This window comes from Cervus canadensis, chromosome 3 (assembly GCF_019320065.1).
Source record: "Cervus canadensis isolate Bull #8, Minnesota chromosome 3, ASM1932006v1, whole genome shotgun sequence".
Classification (NCBI taxonomy): Eukaryota; Metazoa; Chordata; class Mammalia; order Artiodactyla; family Cervidae; genus Cervus; species Cervus canadensis.
In genome coordinates, this window is record NC_057388.1 from 43,346,961 (window position 1) to 43,367,393 (window position 20,433).

Genomic DNA, 20,433 nt, shown 5'->3' on the forward strand with positions numbered 1-20,433 from the left:
GGCTTTAAAGTTAATTTGTGCTTTAAAAATAATTTGATCCTAAATGTGTCTGTGAATGAATGGGCTTGACATGAGCCTTTCAATTTTTTGCTCCACTTCAGAGAGTGCACAAAGTACAAACTGTAAATCAACCTTCACATTTGCTAGTATGGCCACTAAACTGAATTAAAAAAAAGAAGAAGAAAAGAAATATAGATAATAAACTATTCAAACAAGATGTAGGAGCTTGGAAAGCACAGGGCCCAGCTTGTGACTTCCCTTCTTTAAATTACTCCTGTTTGTGTGATTTGGCTGGTGTCTAGACATGCAGAGGATGGACACTGGAAACAATAGGTCCACTAACTTAAAACAGAATAGCACTTAATGTTGAGTATCCATTTCAAGCAGACATGTATGAGAGAGAGAGAGTGGGTAAGTGAGAAAGAGAGAGGATATGTTAAGATAAGAGGGTTGTAGAAGGAAGTGGCACAGAGATTAGAAGGTTGCAAATGATCACTCCCCTTCTCCAGTCAGGTCGGCATGGGTCAGGCATAACAACAGTGAGCCTAATGAAGCATCTTCAGAAAACGGGAGTAGTTCATGGTATGGATTTCTATAGAATTTGCTGTCACACATTAGCTACTCTGTTAAAAAGAGAGAGAGAGAGAGAAATAAGCAACATGGAAATGTGATGAACTTGGGGTCAGATTGATCTAAGATCAAATCTTACCTCTACCACTTTCTACTTATGTGTTCTTGGACAAGTTATTTAACCTCTTGGAGACTGCATTTTCCTGTCTACAAAATGGATATAATAAGCCCTATAATACAGAATTGTTGTGAGGATTAAATGAAATAATGTGTGTTTCCAGACTGAGTCAGCTACATATAACAGGAAATTCAAATAATAATGCCTTTAACACAGAGACATTGATTTTCCTTCATATAGTATGAATTCTAGTTGTAGCAGTTCATGACTGGCAAGCGGGCTCCACAACATCAAGAATCTCCCAGTTTGCTTCTTTAATTTGCTGTATTATCTTTAGCTTGTGGCTTGTATCCTAGATTACCTTGTGATCATAGGATGGTTGCAGCAGCTCCAACCATCACATTTGCATTTCAGATAGGAAGAAGAAGGAAGGACAAAAGAAGCTTGCCTTCCAGCTAACTGTTTAAAACATTTTCCTAGATGCCCCAAGTCTTCCCTGTAGCTCAAACGGTAAAAGAATCTGCCTGCAACACAAGAGACCTGGGTTCAATCCCTCTGGAGAAGAGAATGGCAATCCACTCCAGCATCTTGCCTGGAGAATCCCATGGACAGAGGAGCCTGGCAGGCTACAGTCCGTGGAATCGCAGAGTTGGACACAACTGAATGACTTAACACTATAATACACTAGATGCCCCACCCAATAATTTTTATTTATAACTCATTGGTCTTACCTATCTTGAAGAGAGACTGGAAGAGTTATGATTTTAGATGGACACACTGCTACCCTCAACAAGATAGGGGATTAAGGCAAAATGAAAGAATGGATTGGGTAATTAATTAGCAGTCTCTCATGGTATGTAAGGAGAAGGCAATGACAACCCACTCCAGTACTCTTGCCTGGAAAATCCCATGGACAGAGGAGCCTGGTAGGCTGCAGTCCATGGGGTCGAGAAGAGTTGGACACGACTGAGCGACTTCACTTTCACTTTTCACTTTCATCCATTGGAGTAGGAAATGGCAACCCACTCCAGTGTTCTTGCCTGGAGAATCCCAGGGATGGTGGAGCCTGGTGGGCTGCCGTCTATGGGGTCGCACAGAGTTGGACACGACTGAAGCGACTTAGCAACAGCAGCAGCATGGTATGTAAAGCACCTAACCAAAGGAAGCTGTCAGTGAATAAAAGCTATTATTTAATAAATATGGTGTTGTGTTAGTTGTTCAGTCATGTCCACCTCTTTGCTGACCCCGTGGACTGTAGCCCACCAGGCTCCTCTATCCATGGAATTCTCCAGGGAAGGATACTGGAATGGGTAGCCATTTTCTTCTCCAGGGAATCTTTATTTAAAGTATTCTTAAAACTATTTTGGAAATGCTTGGCCCCTCTCATTATTCTGACTCCCTTAGAAGGCCTATTCAATCTTTGGGTCAAGGCCCACCTCTCAGAGGCCTCTGCCACCCTTTGGAGACTTCACTAAAGAAGTCAGACCCTCTTCCAGACGACAACCCTTGGCATTTTGAAAGCCACTTTCCTGTACTTATTAGATTGTCTCAGCTCAAGACCAAATACCCCCAGATGGTATTGTCAGAAGTCCTGAACATTCTGCTGTGAACCAGATCTCTCTTTAGCAGGGCATCGTACAGCAGAACCAAATGATCCAGGTGAGGATAACCCAAGAGGAAACAGAGAAGTTCTGTCAGTTTCCTAGTCTTAGACTCTGTTTCTGCAGCCCACTCCTGCTGTTCCTGACTCATAAATCAGCCCTGGCAAACTCTCATCTGAGGTTCTGAGACAGCCCGGGCCTCTTTCTATGGAACAGCCTAAGAAATACAGTTGACCTTCCTGGGTGCTGATGGTGTTAGAGCAGAGAAACTAGGCCTTTGGGTCTCTGTCCCCACTGCCCTCAGACTCCCCATACCCACAGGAGGGTGCTGTCTGTTCCCAGAATTAGCAGGCAAAGGGTCAAGGACATGGCCTCACAGCATGAGGAGGGGAGAGCCCTGCCCCAGCAAGCAGAGAACCCTAACTCAAATCTAGTTCCCTCCCTGCTCTGTTGTCCAAAACCAAGAGACCTAGATTCCCAGATATACTTCCAGCAAAGGAGCAGTGTCTTGGAGTATAGAACTTATGCCTGAGGGTACTGGCCTGATGGCCCTTCCCAGGGCTCAGGAGCGCATAGCCAGCAGCCCTTCTGTCCTCCAACCACAGGAAAGATGGGTGAAGGCTCCCCAAGCCAGAGAAGCTGAAGAAGTTAGCCAGACAGATGGTATAAATAGAAAGGTAAGGGGAAAAAGATTGTCCCCAAAACATACTGATTCTCAAAGCTCATCCTTATAAGGCCCAGGCTGCAGTTCAGTCCCAAACTCCTGGCCTCAGGACTTGCCTTCTGGAAAGACAGAGGACCGCCAGTCAAGAGCCTCCTAGAATAGTTCTATTCTCGTTGACCAAGGGTCCACAGCCTGGCTTGCCTACCATCAAAGGCAAGTAGAAATGGGAAATTATAAAGAGAGAGAATAGAAAAAGTATAAAATGACCTATTCGTGCTGTGAGGAGTGATAGAAGTCACAGGTGCCTTTTAAGTCACAGATTGCTGGATTTTCATGGAAGATATGGACAAAAAGTGGTTTCCCTTTGGCTAGCATGGGTATCCAAAGCATCTACTTCTGCTTCATTGACTACACTTTGACTTTGACTGTGTGGATCACAAGAAACTGTGGAAAATTCTTAAAGAGATGGGAATACCAGACCACCTTACCTGCCTCCTAAGAAATCTGTATGCAGGTCAAGAAGCAACAGTTAGAACTGGACATGGAATAATAGACTGGTTCCAAATTGGGAAAGGAGTATGTCAAGGCTGTATGTTGTCACATTTAACTTATATGCAGAGTACATCATGCGAAATGCCAGGCTGGATGAGGCACATGCTGGAATCAAGATCGCCGGGAAAAATGTCAATAACCTCAGATATGCAAGATAACACCACCCTTATGGCAGAGAGCAAAGAGGAACTAAAGAGCCTCTTGAGGAAGGTTAAAGAGGAGAGTGAAAAAGCTGGCTTAAAACTCAACATTAAAAAAAATGGAGATCATGGCATCCAGTCCCATCACTTCATGGCAAATAGATGGGGAAACAATGGAAACAGTGACAGACTTAATTTTCTTGGGCTCCAAAATTGCTGCAGATGGTGACTGCAGCCATGAAATTAAAAGACGCTTGCTCCTTGGAATAAAAGCATGACCAATCTAGATAGCATATTAAAAAGCAGAGACATCACTTTGCCAAGAAAGATCCATATAGTCAAAGCTATGGTTTTTCCAGTAGTCATGTATGGATGTGAGAGTTGGACCATAAAGAAAACTGAGAGCTGAAGAATTAATGTTTTTGGACTATGGTGTTGGAGAAGACTCTTGAGAGTCCCTTGGACTGCAAGGAGATCAAACCAGTCAGTCCTAAAGGACATCAGTCCTGAATATTCACTGGAAGGGCTGATGCTGAAGCTGAAGCTCCAATTCTTTGGCCACCTGATGCGAAGAACTGACTCACTGGAAAAGACCCTGATGCTGGGAAAGATTGAAGACAAGAGGAGAAGGGGACAACAGAGGATGAGATGGTTGGATGGCATCACCAACTCGACGGACATGAGATTGAGCAATCTACAGGAGTTGGTGATGGTCAGGGAAGCCTGATGTGCTGCAGTCCATGGGGTCTCAAAGAGTCAGACACGACTGAGCGACTAAACTGATGAGCATGGGTATCCATCCTGAATTTCCTCAGACAGCCTGGTTTATACCTACTGACCTGACATAATTATGAATAGCATCCACTTTCATTCTCAAAATGAACCTGACTGAACAATAAATAACATGTTGGCTTTACCTTGGAGAGGAACTAGAAAAAATAAAAAATTACTCTCTTTCTGGCTTTTCTCTTATAACTCATAATATATTTATAGCTAGACATTGACCATTTTACCATGTGACCATGTTCATCTTTACAAATTAAAAATTATATTCTTATCTAAGCTCTCTTAATCAAAGTAATATGTCATCAATCTGTGTTTTTATTCCTAATAAAAAATACTATCCATGCATAGTGGTAATACTAAAATTAACTGGAGAGAGTTTAATAGTTTGAGTCTACAAATCATTATAATAGATTTAATATTAATATTTAATAGTTTTGTTGAAGCCAATTCAATGTCTTCAGGGCTTTTTGATTATTTTTAACTTTGTTTTTGCGTTTTCAAAAGCTGGATTCATATTTTCCTGACGTGCTTATTGATCTTTAAGGAGGGGCTTCTTAGCATAGAGAAGGAGTACAGACTTTAGACTCAATACAGCTGGGTGTAAAGTCAGGTTTTTCATCTCTCTTTGTGGTGTTTTTCAATATCATCCTCTGTTTCTATATTAATAATATGGAAATGATAATAAGGATGCTTATATTTATCAACTGTGAACTACTGATCAGGCCCTGTTCTCAGTGGCTCTCAGTGGCTCACATGTATTAACTTATTTAATCCTCATAACAACCTAATGAGGGAGGTACTGTTAAATAATCCTCATTTTTACACAGAGCAAACCAAAAGGTTAAGGCACCAGCCCAAGACCACACAGCTCATACTTAACGCCTGCGTTCTTACGCTGTGTGCTATTGCCCATCTGATGGGGATCTGAGGAAGATTTCATGAGAAATTAAACGTGTGATGCTCATCACTGTGCCTGGCAGAGCAGAAGTCTGATTAAGCATAACATGTTCCTGTCACAGCTGCGTCCTATAGCAGGAGAGCATTCCAGTATCTACCTAAGCAGAGAGAGTTTTGGTGAAGGTGCAGGCTATGCAGTTTTTCCCTCCCAATTCAGGCGGTTTCATCTGTGGACCTGTAAAGAGAACTTTGGCAAGAATGTATCAGAAGTTTTTCCTTGAGAAAAACTGAGCTTGTTTCTTTTGGAAGAAAAATCAGAATTTTCAAACCATAAAGCAAATATTAGAGCCTGGAGGCAGGTGTATGTTGCCCTATGAGTAACCGCATCCTGTATCAGGGAAAAATCAGGGCTAAAGCACTGTCACATAGGAGAATGACCCAAGGCCCCTCTCCTCCAGGAGGCCCTTGTCACCTTCTCCCATGTAGTCCCCACGAGTGCCTGCCTACATCAAACCCACCAGACACCCCAGCCAGATTCCCAGATTCTCTGAGAGCCTCCTTTCAGCACAATTTCCTCACTGAAAAACAAAGCAGATGCAGTGGGGATTTTCCTGCTTCACCAAACAGTCGTGAAGTTTAGTGATGTCAAGTCTCATAGAACACCTTAATTCATAAGAAAAAAGGTGCTTTGGAATGCCGTGCAACACACAGGGCGTTGGGCAGGGGGACGGTGGCGGAGGCTGCTTGATAGAGTGTAGTCTTCAGAGCAGCCAGCCCTGAATTTGAATCGCTACCCACCGAACCTGCACGACGACTTACTAATTAGGTCATTCTGGGTAAGAGGCTAAATTTGGACTTACTGTCCTCATCTATTAATGGAGGATTAATAATACTTGCCTTCACAGATGTCATGGAAATGGACTAAGATGGCACAAGGAAATGCCTGTCATACACTAAATAGCCTCAGTCCCTCTGCTTGATCAGCCTCCAGTTATTTAGGGACTAATGGTGTGTGTTCTGTGTAAGTTTTTTCTGTCCCTTCTCTCTTCCTATTTTCCTGTCTTTTGCAGTTTCAGTATATATTAATGAAAACCAAGCTGGAACAGTGAGAAAACTTTGAAATGGAATGAAACTCACAGAAATCAGCATTGTCTTTTGTTATTTTCCGCTCCAGTTAAAGAGCTTGGCATGGAAGATAAACGTGAACATTTGTGAGTTTAACTGCAGCAGCAAACTGTCATAGGCCTTTCATGATGGAAAATCTAAAGTTGGTTGCATTGTCCGTCATCCTATGGGGTGATATTAGTGCCCATAGCGTCGTGTTCTCTATTGAACAATAACAGAAGAAACAGGTAGCTGCAAAGGACCAAATTTTGCGCCCAGCTACTCAGTGACTCTAGTTCATAGGGCTTGAGTACATATATCTGAGGAGAGAATAATTTTCTTCATAAACAATGTTCATTCTGTCCAAATGTGTCACAGAGTAATGCTTCTGCAAAGCATATTTAACCCAGCAAATTGAGTCCTAAAGCATTTCTTTACTCTGTCATTTCTCACTTAGAATACTTTTCATCCACCTCAAAAAGCTCTTTCCCTGTCATAGCTCACCACCTTGTCTTAGGAGCTTTCTGTTCAGTATTTCTACCTGATGCAAAGGTCAGACCAGATGGTGAGAATAACTAAATCCTCAGGAGGACTCTCCTGTCTCTGGATTCAGTCTGGGCTGAACCACAAACTCCTTCTGAATCCTCATCTCTCTCTCATTCGCTCTCTCTCCTGTATCTCCCGGATGCCCTTGGACAACTCTAGTGCTTTTATTATTTGACCTTAAATATTTTGTAGCATCATTTGCTTCCTAAAATTACGTATCTGGGCCTAGTAGACATCAGTGGGGTCTGGCTGGGCACAAGGGATCAAGATGGCAAGTCCAGGTGACAAAAAGTTGTGGCAGTTGCCATTGTCCAGTAGAGACAAACTCTTGCATGAAGAAAGGGGACAGAAGGAAGACTTAGGGCCAAAAGCTAGCCGACAGGCTCCCAATGTAACAATGACTAGTTAATCAACACGCATGTGCACAATCCATTCAGCATGACCTACTCAAGTCTGGATGCTGAGAAGGCAGCTTCAGTTACATGATGGTTTGGGTGGATCGTGCCCAGTGAATTCCTTTAATAGATCTCCATACTGCTGAGACGTTTGTACCTCTCACCAGATGTTCCCAAACCACTAAAGGCCATTGTAGCCTTGGAGAGGTAGGGATACTTTTTATTTTGATGCAGGTAGAAGACAGTTATCAGCCAGATTTATATGCATTAACAAGTATAAGTTTGTATTTTCTGGCATTTTCTTTTTGCCATTCATTCCTTCCTTGCATTCTCTTCACTTGTGTGTGTTCCTTTGTGAATTTTCTGTAACAGTTAGCAGTGTGGTCTCTGGAGTCAGATGCCCTGGGTTCAAATCTTGACCTTTCCATTTACTATCTGTGTGGCCATGGGTGATATATTTAACTGTAAGGACCTCAGTTTACTGTTCCTCACATTATAATGGAAATGAGAATAGTGCCTATCTGATTGATTTATTGAGATGAAATGAATGAGTGCTCATAAAGACCCTATTATCAGATGCAGAGTAAGCACTCATTGGGTATTATTCAATCAACCAACATTTGCTGTGTGTTTTTCTGGTAAGAGTGAGCTTTAGTGAGCTCTCCAGGGTGCTTCACACTTTGCATCTAGGCAGCCAATATCCACAGCCTAGGAAACTCACTGTAGGCACAAATAGCACCAACAAGAAAGCTGAGATGAGCTGTGATCCTCAAACAGTTGTCACTTGTTCATCCATTCATTTCAGTCAGTAAACACCTATTGAGCATCTACTATGTATTAGCACAATTCTGGAAGATGGAGATAAAGTAGCGAACAAGGTAGACAAAAATCCCACTTCTCTTAGAGTTTGTTTTCTACTGGAGAGAGACAGACTTTATATTTAAGAAGCAAGAAGATATCAGAGTAAAAAGTGCTACACAGAGAATTTAAACTAGGTTGTTTTTGTTGTTCAGTCATGTCTGACTCTCTGTGACCCCATGGACTGCAGCACACCAGGCTTCCCTGTTGTTCACTATTTCCCAGAGTTTGCTCAAACTCATGTCCATCAAGTCAGTGATGCCATCCAACTATCTCATCCTCCATCATCTCCTTCTTCACCTGCCTTCAGTCTTTCCCAGCATCAGGGTCTTTTCCAATGAATCAGCTCTTCACTTTAGGTGGCCAAAGTATTGGAGATTCAACTTCAGCATCAGTCCTTCCAGTGAATATTCAGAACTGACTTCCTTTTGGATTGACTGGTTTGATCTCCTTGCTGTCCAAAGGACTCTTAGGAATCTTTTCCAGTACCCCAGTTTGAAGGCGTCAGTTCTTCAGTGCTCAGCCTTTTTTATTGTCCAGCTCTCACATTCATACATGACTACTGGAAAAACCATAGCTTTGAATATGTAGACCTTTGTTCGCAAAGTAATGTCTCTGCTTTTTAATATGCTGTCTAGGTTTGTCAGAGCTTTTCTTCCAAAGGGCAAGTGTCTTTTAATTTCATGGCTGCAGTCACCATCTACAGTAATTTTGGAGCCCAAGAAATTTAAGTCTGTCACTGTTTTCCATTGTTTCTATTTGCCATGAAGTGATGATCTTTGTTTTTTGAATGTTGAATTTTAAGCCAGCTTTTTCACTCTCCTCTTTAACCTCCCTAAAGAGGCTCTTTAGTTCCTCTTTGCTCTCTGCCATAAGGGTGGTATCATCTGCATATCTGAGATTATTGATATTTCTCCCTGCAATCTTGATTCTAGCTTGTGATTCATCCAACCTGGCATTTCACATGATGTACTCTGCATATAAGTTAAATAAGTAGGGTGACAATATATAGCCTTGACATACTCCTTTCCCAATTTTGAAGGAGCTGTGATGGGAGCTATTTTATGTGTTTAGTCGCTCAGTCATGTCCAACTCTTTGCGAACCCATGGACTGTGGCCTGCCAGGCTCCTCTGTCCATGGGATTTTCCAGTCAAGAATACTAGAGTGGGTTGCCATTTCCTTTTCCAGGGAATGGGAGCTATCTGATGACTGTAAACTGGGGGTGATGTAATCTGACTTAAACTTTTAAAGGTACACCCTGACTGTCTTTTAAACTAGGTAATAAGTGGTAAAGGATCTGCCTGCCAATGCAGGAGACACAGGAGGTGTGGACTGGCAACCGACTCCAGTTTTCTTACCTGGAAAATTCCATTCCATGGGCAGAGGAAACTGGCAGGCTACAGTCCAAAGGGTTGCAGAGTCAGACACAACTCAGTGACTGTGTACACACACAGTATGGTAGACAATAACCAAGCAGCTCCCCTGGGTTGGTTGTTCAGGAAGAGCCTTTGAGGATGTGACATTTAAGTCAAAATCTGAAAAGACCCAACAACAGTCATGAGAAAGACTTCAAGGCAGTGAGAGGAACAAGGTCAAAGATCCAAAGACAGGAATGAGAAGCAGAAAGAAGGCCAGCTTGGACAGTACTTAGTGAGAGGGGGAGTGATGTGAAATGAAGCTGGAAGGTAAGCAAGGGCCAGATCCAAAGGTTTTCTAAGCCAGGGAAAGGAGTTTGGATTTTATTTCAGCTATGATGGGAGCCCTTGGATGACTGTAAACCGGGAGTGGTATAATCTGACTTAAGTTCCTAAAGGTACATCCTGGCTGTCTTATGCCTCTCTCTACTGTCACTGTGCATGGCTGGCCCTCTTTGCTGAAATAATTCTGTCTCTGAAAGAAGATATCCCCTACAGCCACACAGGAAGAAGTACTCAGCAGACCAAGAGGCTATCACATTCTGAAAAGCCGATGGTTCTTTCATCATTTATGCTTTTAGGAGGTGGCAAAATGAAAGCAAGTTTTGAACTGTGGTGCTGGAGAAGACTCTTGAGAGTCCCTCGGACTGCAAGGAGATCAAACTGGTCAATCCTAAAGGAAATCAGTCCTGAATATTCATTGGAAGGACCGTTGCTGAAGCTGAAACTCCAATATTTTGGCCACCTGATGTGAAGAACTGACTCCTTGGAAAAGACCCTGATGTTGGGAAAGATTGAAGGCAAGAGGAGAAGGGGACGACAGAGGATGAGATGGTTGGATGGCATCACCGACTCGATGGACATGAGTTTGAGCAAGCTCTGGGAGTTGGTGATGGACAGGGAAGCCTGGCGTGCTGCAGTGCATGGGGTGGCAAAGAGTCGGACACAACTGAGCGACTGAACTGACTGACTGAAAGCAGGAAGTTGACTCTCTACCCTGAGAATTACAAACAAGAAAGATAGTATCAGGGCTATAGTGAACATGAAGATCAGATTCTGCCTTCCTGCACCTTGTTTTTCATTAGTTCAGTGTGCAGTCACAGTTATTCCAGTATTCTGGAAAGAACTGAAGGTTTACCCCTGCTGACCAGTGATGAACCAGGTTGACCTTTGGAATGTACCCCAAACTGGATCCCAAGAACACTTGGCCATCATAGATTGTGAGTCTGCATGGAGACCCTCCTAGGAGTGTTGTCTCATAGAATGTCAGTGTACTTCTGAGGACAAATCAAAATTGTACCCAGTGTGGTGTCTGGGTTCTGGAGCTAAGGCAAAGTGTTTGGGAAAAAACCCACAACCCAGTGATAGTAAGATAAGCGTCTTTCCTAATATTTCCTGGTGATAAAAATTTCTCTTCCTTTTGGGAACTATCAATGTGTGTATGATGAACACTGGGCAGGGAATCAGGGATACCAAGGGATTATGTTTAAAGTTTGGCAAAATACTCTGACTCTGAACCTTAGTCTGCTCATCTCTGAAGAAAGGAACCTTAACTGACTCCATCTTGGATCATTCTCAGCTCTCACATATAATTGTCCATATACCATCATCTTGATTTCCAGAGGCCCACATTTGTGAGATGGTAAGACTAAAGGCAAGGACATCTGGTCTGCCATACAGCTGATTGGCCCACACAGGGATTAAACCTATACCTTTGTCTTCTTTAGCACCATTTCATATCAGTTGAACCAGGCATCTCTGCCCTGAAGTGTACAGATCAAGTGAGTTTATCTTCCTCACTAAACTATATACTCTTTAATAATACTGTAGTCACTACATTTTACTGAATGTTGACTATGGAATGTATATTATTCAATTCTCATAATAACCCCATTTGTAAGCACTACTATTATGTCCAATTTAATGCAAGAAACGGAACCTTGGAAAAGTTAATTAATTTACCTGAGATCATGGCTAGAGCATACCAGATTTAAACCCAGGCTGACTCCAAAACCTATGCAAAAATTTAGCTGCCACACTGCAGCATCATCCCTTGTTTATTACTTAATCATATTCACAATACATGTCAAGATGTTTGACAGATATTATTAGATGCTCAATAGGTGATTGTTGAATGAATAAATGTTTAATGCTTTGCTGACTTCCCTTCAGTCATCACTCACACTGCTTTGGAGAAGCACTGTAACCTTGCTTACCATAAAGCTTTACTCACTGTATTTATGTTATGCAGAATTGTCCATGAGACTGTCCCTATAACTGGAACCACCCATATGATCATTAATTTTATGATCAACTTCACTGGGCTAAGAGATGCCCAGATTGCTGGTAAGACATCATTTCTGGGTGTGTCTGTGAGGATATTTCCAGAACAGAGTAGACTGAGTTAAAAAAGATTACCCTCACCAATGTGAGTGGGCATCATCCAATCTGTTGAGAGTCTGAATAGAACACAAAGCTGGAGGAAGGGAAGATTTGCTCTCTTGCTTTAGATGGAATGTCCATCTCTTCCTGCACCATTAACATGCCTGGTTCTTGGCCTTCAGACCTAGACTGGGACTCAACACCATCAGCTCCCCTGGTTCTCAGGCATTTGGACTTGGACTGAATTACACCACTGGGTTTCCTGGTCTCCAGGCTGCAGACTGCAGATCATGGGACTCCTCAGCGTCCATAATTACATGAATCAGTTCTTATCATCAGTTACACGTGCATACCTATCTCCCATTGGTTTGGCTTTTCTAGAGAACTCTAATACAACCTATATAAAGACTTACATACTTAACTTACATAAATTTTCCTTGATATTCTCTGATTAAGCATGTCTCCCCAACTAGTTTAAGCATTTGGGGGAGCAGTGGTTCCTAGCTAGAAGGATGGAATGAGGAGACACATGAGAACAACTTGATGAACTTTTTCAAACTACAGAAGTTTCAAGTGCAGCACCTCCTCTCCCCCAACAAATCCTCATCCTAGATGGGTAGGAGAGGAAATGTCCAAGTTGATACAAGTTTCCAGGTGTTTCTGATACGTTTCACCAAACACTTCCAACATCCCCACCTCGGCACACACACATCTCTGTTTAGAGAAAGTCAGTTCTATCTTTTCATTTAAATAAAGGCTGATCTTCTTAGAATTGAAATTCAATGATGAGGCTTTATGTGGCTGACTGGAACATAAAGACATCCAGACTTCTACTGTTCAGTTCAGTTCAGTTCAGTCACTCAGTCGTGTCTGACTCTCTGTGACCCCATGAATCGCAGCATGCCAGGCCTCCCTATCCATTACCAACTCCCGGAATCTACCCAAACCCATGACCATCGAGTCAGTGATGCCATCCAGCCATCTCATCTTCTGTCATCCCCTTTTCCTCCTGCCCTCAATCCCTCCCAGCATCAGGGTCTTTTCCAATGAGTCAACTCTTTGCATGAGGTGGCCAAAGTACTGGAGTTTCAGCTTCAGCATCAGTCCTTCCAATGAACACCCAGGACTGATCTCCTTTAGATGGACTGGTTGGATCTCCTTGCAGTCCAAGGGACTTCTACTGTACTGCTTAGTAAATAAATAATTATCCTCAACACTTTCACAGGTGGGTTTTCACAGAAGATGGAGTTACATACTTACATATTTATGTTTCATTGTGTCTTTTTCAGAGTTAGACTTCTATCACATAATACATAGCTTACATTAACGTTTCATGAGAGCTTAGTAAATGTAGAGCAGGACTGCCCCATAGAACAATACTGGAAGCATTCTCTATCTGTTCTGTCCAGTACAGTGTCCTGGACTAGAAAAATGTGGCTTCTGAGCATTTGGAATGTAGCTAGTGAGACTGGGGAACTAAAATTTTTAATCGTTTTTATTTTAATTAAGTTAAATATAAATAGCATCCTGTATCTAGCAGTTTGTTGTTGTTGTTCAGTCACTAAGTCGTGTCTGGCTCTTTGCGACCCCATGGACTGCAGCACGCCAGGCTTCCCTGTCCTTCACCATCTCCCAGAGTTTGCTCAAATTCAAGTCCTCTGAGTTGGTGCTGCTGTCTAACCATCTCACCCTCTGTCACTCCCTTCTCCTTTTGCCTTCAGTCTTTCCCAGCTTCAGAGTCTTTTCCAATGAATTGGCTCTTCACATCAGGTAGCTGAAGTATTGGAGCTTCAGCATCAGTCCTTCTAATGAATACTCAGGGCTGATTTCCTTTAGGATTGACTGGTTTGATGTCCTTACAGTCCATATTGGAATGTACAAGTACAGTATAAAGAAACATCCTTCCATTTTTTTTAAGCCAAAATAATGTAGAGCTAGGACCCATTCCGTTTCTATAAAATCCAAAGCAAAAACAATACTGTAAAAACCTAGAAGAAACTCTACCATGCTTACATTTCCACTGGGAAATGAATTCTTAACAAAAAAATAAATTTCTGACCCAGGATAGACAAATGGAGGTAGGAAGCAAAGAGGCATTCCCAAGGGGAGCTCCCTTGCAAATTCCGAGTTGTCTATGAGACATGGAGCATAGAGAGATTGTCAAGGAGAGAGAAATTCCCCCTCAGAGGAAAATCTAAATGTGTTTTTAGCCACCTGTCACCCCGGAGGGAGGACAGGATGGCAATGTTAAATTGGTAAGGCTGTAAAACAAGGAACTTAACTACTACTGCACAAGGCCAGCTGAGGTGTTTAAAGTGCGTTTTAACCAATGCAACTTCTTTGCTGAAATCCAGACAGAGACTGATGCTTCCTAGATGGCAGATTCGAAACCTGCATCTGTTTCACCTTAGAAAACCAGCATTTCCATTAAAAATTCCGTTCCACAAAAATAGAACGTGCTGAATTTTCATCTAAATCAAATATTAGGAAAATCAGAACATGACCCCAGATTCAGAAAGAGAGAGAGACTGAAGAGAAAACAGGAATACAGGACACACAGGCTCCATTGCAAAAATGTGAACCAGAAAAAAAAACTGATTCTGTACAGAAGAAGTAGCTACCAAAGGAACAAAGATGGGAGGGAAGTAAACAGAAGTTTATTCATGGGCCAGACAGGAAAGCAGTGATGAGTTCTAAGCTAGGACAGTATTTCTCAAATCAGATTTTGGGCACGTATGCTTGCAGAGAGATGGGGGTCTTGAAGTTTAATAAGGACGTTTAGGTTTTGTGCTTTCATTTTACCGATTATAAAGATAAAATTTGTCTTTTTTCAGTGAAACTTCTCAATTGAAAATCTTATTCAAAGAATGAGACTTCAGCTTTCTTATGTAACTGTTTCTCAAGTGCTGATTAAGAAAATTTGCCATAGGTCCTATAGAATTATTTTCCTTTAAATAAGTCCATAGTGGAATTTAGAAAGATGGTAACGATAACCCTATATGCAAAACAGAAAAAGAGACACAGAAATACAGAACAGACTTTTGAACTCTGTGGGAGAATGTGAGGGTGGGATATTTCAAAAGAACAGCATGTATACTATCTATGGTGAAACAGATCACCAGCCCAGGTGGGATGCATGAGACAAGTGCTCGGGCCTGGTGCACTGGGAAGACCCAGAGGGATCGGGTAAAGAGGGAGGTAGGAGGGGGGATCGGGATGGGGAATATGTGTAAATCTATGGCTGATTCATATCAATGTATGACAAAACCCACTGAAATGTTGTGAAGTAATTAGCCTCCAACTAAAAAAAAAATATATATATATATATATATATACACTAAAAAAAAAAAAAAAGAAGTCCATAGTTTATTCAAATTTGGGGATCAGTGGCCTAGTGGCAGACCACACAAACCTTTTGATTTGTATTTTGTTGGAGGAGTTAAAGCAGTTTTCTAACTTTGCCCTTAGCTTTCTTGTGAAGAGGTTAAATCGTTCCAAACTCAGAAGGCAAGCTGGACATAATCTTCCTAATATATTCCCTGATGGATATCTTTGTACTCTTCTATTGCAAATGGGAAACAGTGTGGTGGGTAGGGTGGTCCTGGATCACTAGTCAGGGGCTCTGCCTCTAACCCTGACTCTCCCAATTGGCTTTCACTTGTCCTCTCTGAGCTTTCGTTTCCTCATCTGAAAAATTAAGCCGAGGGCTGGATAATTAATTACCAAGGTCACATCCAGCCTAGATTTCTTTGATACTCACAATAAATTGCAGTGTCATCTCATGTGTCTTCTATGAAAGGCCTCTCAGCTGAAAATGCCTTTTACTGGGACTCTCTTTCATTTCTGTTCTTTTCATTGTTACACTCCACCACAGAGCACCAAAGGGTCAGGAGGTGATGCATCTGAAGGGGAAAAAAAAATCAGTCAACACTCAGCCTTCCATCTATTATCTGCTACTACCTAGGAAGTGGGAAATTAAACTATAGAACCCAAACTCCAAAGACTCAGTGTAAATCACCCAGATACAAAAGAAATACTCAAAGGGACATTTGGGCTGGTTTCTGTAAAGTTTCCAGTGAATGAGACAGATATTCATTCAAGTGTGAGTAAATCAAATGGAAACACACAAACTATGTCTGCTTTTATGTTTTGAGTATTATAAATATTAAAATTGCTTAATGAGTGGACTCTCAGCCTGCTGGTTGATCTTCCACTCTGACAGTGACACATATTTAGTGAGCTCTCAGAACAGAGGTGCCGCGTACGAGCAGTGATGGTACAGAAGGTCTGTGTGCATCTAGAGCAAAGAGAAAGCACGCTGGCCACACATGGACATGGAACCACCAAGCCACTGCTGCCTTTTGGTAGAGGTAACGCAATTCCTTTCCTCTAAGAAGTCCTCTCCCACTCTTACGGAAGGACGCACATAAAGTATGCCCCATTGCCTCAGCCATGATTGGAATAGCATACCTGTCATCTGTGGAATAATTCTTAGAGTTCAGAGGGATCGAGAAGAGGTTTCCCTTGAGATCTGTGCAGCCAAGACACAGCACAGAGCATCAAAATACTCTAAAGATTACTCTGGCATCAGCTCCTCAGCCAGTAATAGAACCCATTCTGTTGACCTTTTCTTACGTTGGCCACCCACTGAAACTTAGCCTGAAAACTTATACCTGGAAATACCTCTTGTACCTTGGGAGGCAAGCACTGGGTCGTGGGATCCAGAGCAGAATTTAGAAGTCACTGCAGTTGAACTCTTCCCTAAACTTCACCCCATGTAGAATGACAACGCCACAGCTGTCTGCCCTGCACCAAGGACTCCAGCCCTCCAGATGTGGTCCCACGGTCTGATGGGATCGCTGATCCTCTGAGATTCATGGCATTGCTGTCCCATCGGCAAGAAAAATGTGACTGCCTCTGTCTCTTCTGTTAAAATAACGCCCTTCTGGTCAGCATGGAATGAAAGCCCTCCAAGGCAAAAGAGTGACTTATTTCAAATGGTTCCTTTTAAAATCATCATGTAGTTCCCATTCTAGTTATAATTTGGCTAATTGCTTAATAATTCTATTTAAATGTCTCCATTGCTGCAAGTATCATTTCATTAGACCTGCTTTTTCTGGTTAGAAACCCCTCTGCTCCCCTAAATATTCGCTGCCTCATTCTCCCATTTGTAATTTTGCCAGAGCAACATTCCATGTGACGTACGTAGCATCCCTTCAAAGAGGAGTTGGACACATCAGGGTGCCTCTCTGTGTTCCGGAGCCCAGGCTCTGTATTCTGTGTCCTTGAAGCAGTACCTGTGATTGGGAAAGATCTGAGAGTATGTCTTTAAGAAGCTAGCTTCCCTGCCAGACAAATGAAACTGCAGTCACCAGCAACCCTGACACGCCCCTGCAGTGGGGGTCTGATGTGCTTGACAGAGTAAGAGAGGCTGCCTGAGAAATAACCCAGGCCCAGCCTTTAGGAGCCTACAGCCCAGAGGGCAGCTGGGGTTATATTTACACCAGAGAATACCATCAGAGCAGAGGCCTTCTCAGAGCACAGCGGTCTGTGGTTGGACACATATACACACACCTCACACACACCACACAGTGCATGGTGGGAGAATGCACTCCTGTGGAAGTCGAGAACCATGATGGGGTCTGTGTTCCAGGGGTGAGTATGCTTCCTGCCCAGGCAGCCTATGACCCACCCTTGCTGCCAAAGGTCAGTTAAGCCAGGGTACTGAACAGTCCCTGGCATCTTCCTTGTCATCCTTCTCTTCTGTGTTTGAGCAGCTGAAGATTTCACTGTTGCTTTTAATTTTTCATTTGAAATGATGTTTTTAGTGCTGAATGTTCCAGCTTTAAAGAATCACATTGCTTCATCCAAATGCTCACATCCCAGTGAATGCCAACACAATCCTTCCTGCCTTTGAAGAAGTGAGAAAGGGTGTGAGGGAACTTAGAGTGATGGGGGAGAGGCCTCCAGCTTCCACCCTGGAGACCTTCTCAGACCGGTGATGAATCAGAAGTGACATAGTCAGGGAACTATCAGACAAGAGAAATCAGGAGAGGGTGAAATGGGAAGCAGGAGATGTGAGGTGTCAGAGGGGAAGGAATCAGGTATCCCTGGGTCAGAAGGACAGGGCAGCCATTACTCTGGGTTCATGGAATGCCACATGTTTTTTTATTTTTTTTAATTTTTATTTCATAGTATAAATTGAGAATGTTGTATTAAGTTAAGATGGTCCTAAAATAAAAAGGTTACATTTCAGGCGTACAGCAGAGTGATTCAGTTATACGTACACATGTATCTATTCTTTCTCAAGTTCTTTTCCCTTTTAGGTTATTACAGGATATTGACTAGAGTTCCCTCTGCTAGATAGTAGGCCCTTGTTGGTTATCTATTTTATTCTATTTTTAAATTAATTAATTTGGTTGCACTGGATCTTCTTTGCTTAGCATGGACTTTCTCCAGTTGCGGCAAGCAAAGACTACTCTCTAGCTGTGGTGCGCGGGCTTCTCACTGCAGTGGTTTCTCCTGTGGCAGAGCTCAGGCTCTAGGGCACACGGGCTCAGTGGTTGCGGTGCTCGGGCTCAGTGGTTACGACTCACGGACTCCAGAGCTCCCGCTCACTAGTTGTGCTGCATGGACTTAGTTGGCTCACACCATGTGGACTCGTCCCAGACCAGGGATTGAACATATACCCCCTGCATTGGCAGGTGGATTCTTAACCACTGGACCACCTGGGAAGTCCTGTCTGTTTTAAAGATAGCGATGTGTACCTGTCAATCCCAAACTCTCAGTCTAACCCTCCCCTCCCACCCATCCCCCACTGATAATCATACGTTTGTTCTCTAAGTCTGTGAATCTGTTTCTATTTTGTAAATAAATTTGTATCATTTTTTAAGATTCTGCATGTAAGTGATATCATATGATACTTGTCTTTCACTGTCTGATTTCACTTAGTATGATCATCTCCAGGTCCTCCATGTTGCTGCAGATGGCATTATTTCATTCTTTTTAATGGCTGAGTAGTATTCCACTGTGTACATGTACCATATCTTCTTTATCCATTTTATCTGTCAGTAGACGTTTAGGTTGCTTCCATGTCTTGGCTACTGCAAACAGCACCGCTGTGAACATAAGACTGCATGGATCCTTTTAAACCATGTTTTACTCCAGATATATACCCAGGAGTGGGACTGCAGGATCATATGGTAGCTCTATTTTTAGTTTTTAAAGGAACCTCCACATTGTCTCCATAGTGGCTCTTACCAGTTTACATTCCCAGCATCAGTGTAGAAGCTCTCCCTCTTCTCCATCCCCTCTCCAGCATTTATTGTTTGTAGACTCTTTGATGATGACCATTCTGACTGGTGTGAGGTGATACCTCATTGTAGTTTTGATTTGTGTTTCTCGCATCTTTTCATGTGCCTCTTGGCCATCTGCCATGTTTTTAAATAAGACCTGTCTCTGTAAGCAGATGCAGCACTAGGAGATGGATGTGAAGTAGGGAATTCACTGTGGAAGCAGGTAAAGAACTAGCAGGACACTAGTTCTGCCCACTCAGGGACACAGTGTAATCAGTGAGGGCAGTGTAATCCTCCTCAGAGCTCTCTACTTGCAGGTTCCTTTCAGGCTAAGGTCTCATACTTTCCTTGACCACAGTATCCTGCCAAGTGAGGTCAAAGCTGACAGAATGGATCTGGAAAAGAATAGAGGGGAGATGTGTGTCCTTCTGTTTGACTTGGTACTCATGGCCCACCCCTGTCCTAGCACTGGTCACTTATTGCGTGAGGCACGGGGCAGAAGCAAGGTAAAGCCTATAAAATGCCAGCAGTCTGCAGGGTAACACCTGGTGATGTGTACATAGCCTGGGATTGTCCACCGTGAACCAGGCCTCAGGGCTCTAATCAATCTGTGTGTGTGCCATTGATTTTCATTTATCTTTCTTAAAAAGCAACTCTGAATTGCTTTGGAATTTGAAATGATGCCCTCAAAGAATTATAATAACATATAAACTATTGCTCAACCTCTGCATTTCTAACTTTGTCTCTTTTATTCCACCTAAGTGTTTTTTATTTCTTTGTTTTTCTTATTGAGCATCTAAAATTCTTACTGAGTCATTAGCTGTCTGCAAAGTTTTAATCTGAGTGGTATTAATCTAATCTGGGTGGTATTGCCTGAGGGAGCCAAAGATCAAAAGAACAACAGTGATAACTAATACTTAAATGATGTTTAGCATTGAATAGAACTGTTTAGGTATTTCACATGTGTTAATTTATTCCATCCTCACCACAGACTTATGAGGTAAGTGTTACTGTTAGACCCATTTTACAGATGAGGAAACTGAGGCATGGAGTCACACAGCTGCAAGTGGCAAAACCAAGATATGAAACTAAACTCTGGCTCTCAGAAC

General features: G+C 42.5%; 1 protein-coding gene across 5 annotated transcripts in view; it reads left to right on the forward strand.

Moving 5' to 3' along the window:
- LHFPL3 (LHFPL tetraspan subfamily member 3) overlaps positions 1-20,433 on the forward strand; it is a 613,796-nt gene that overhangs the window by 510,927 nt on the left and 82,436 nt on the right. The gene's annotated exons all lie outside the window — the stretch shown is intronic.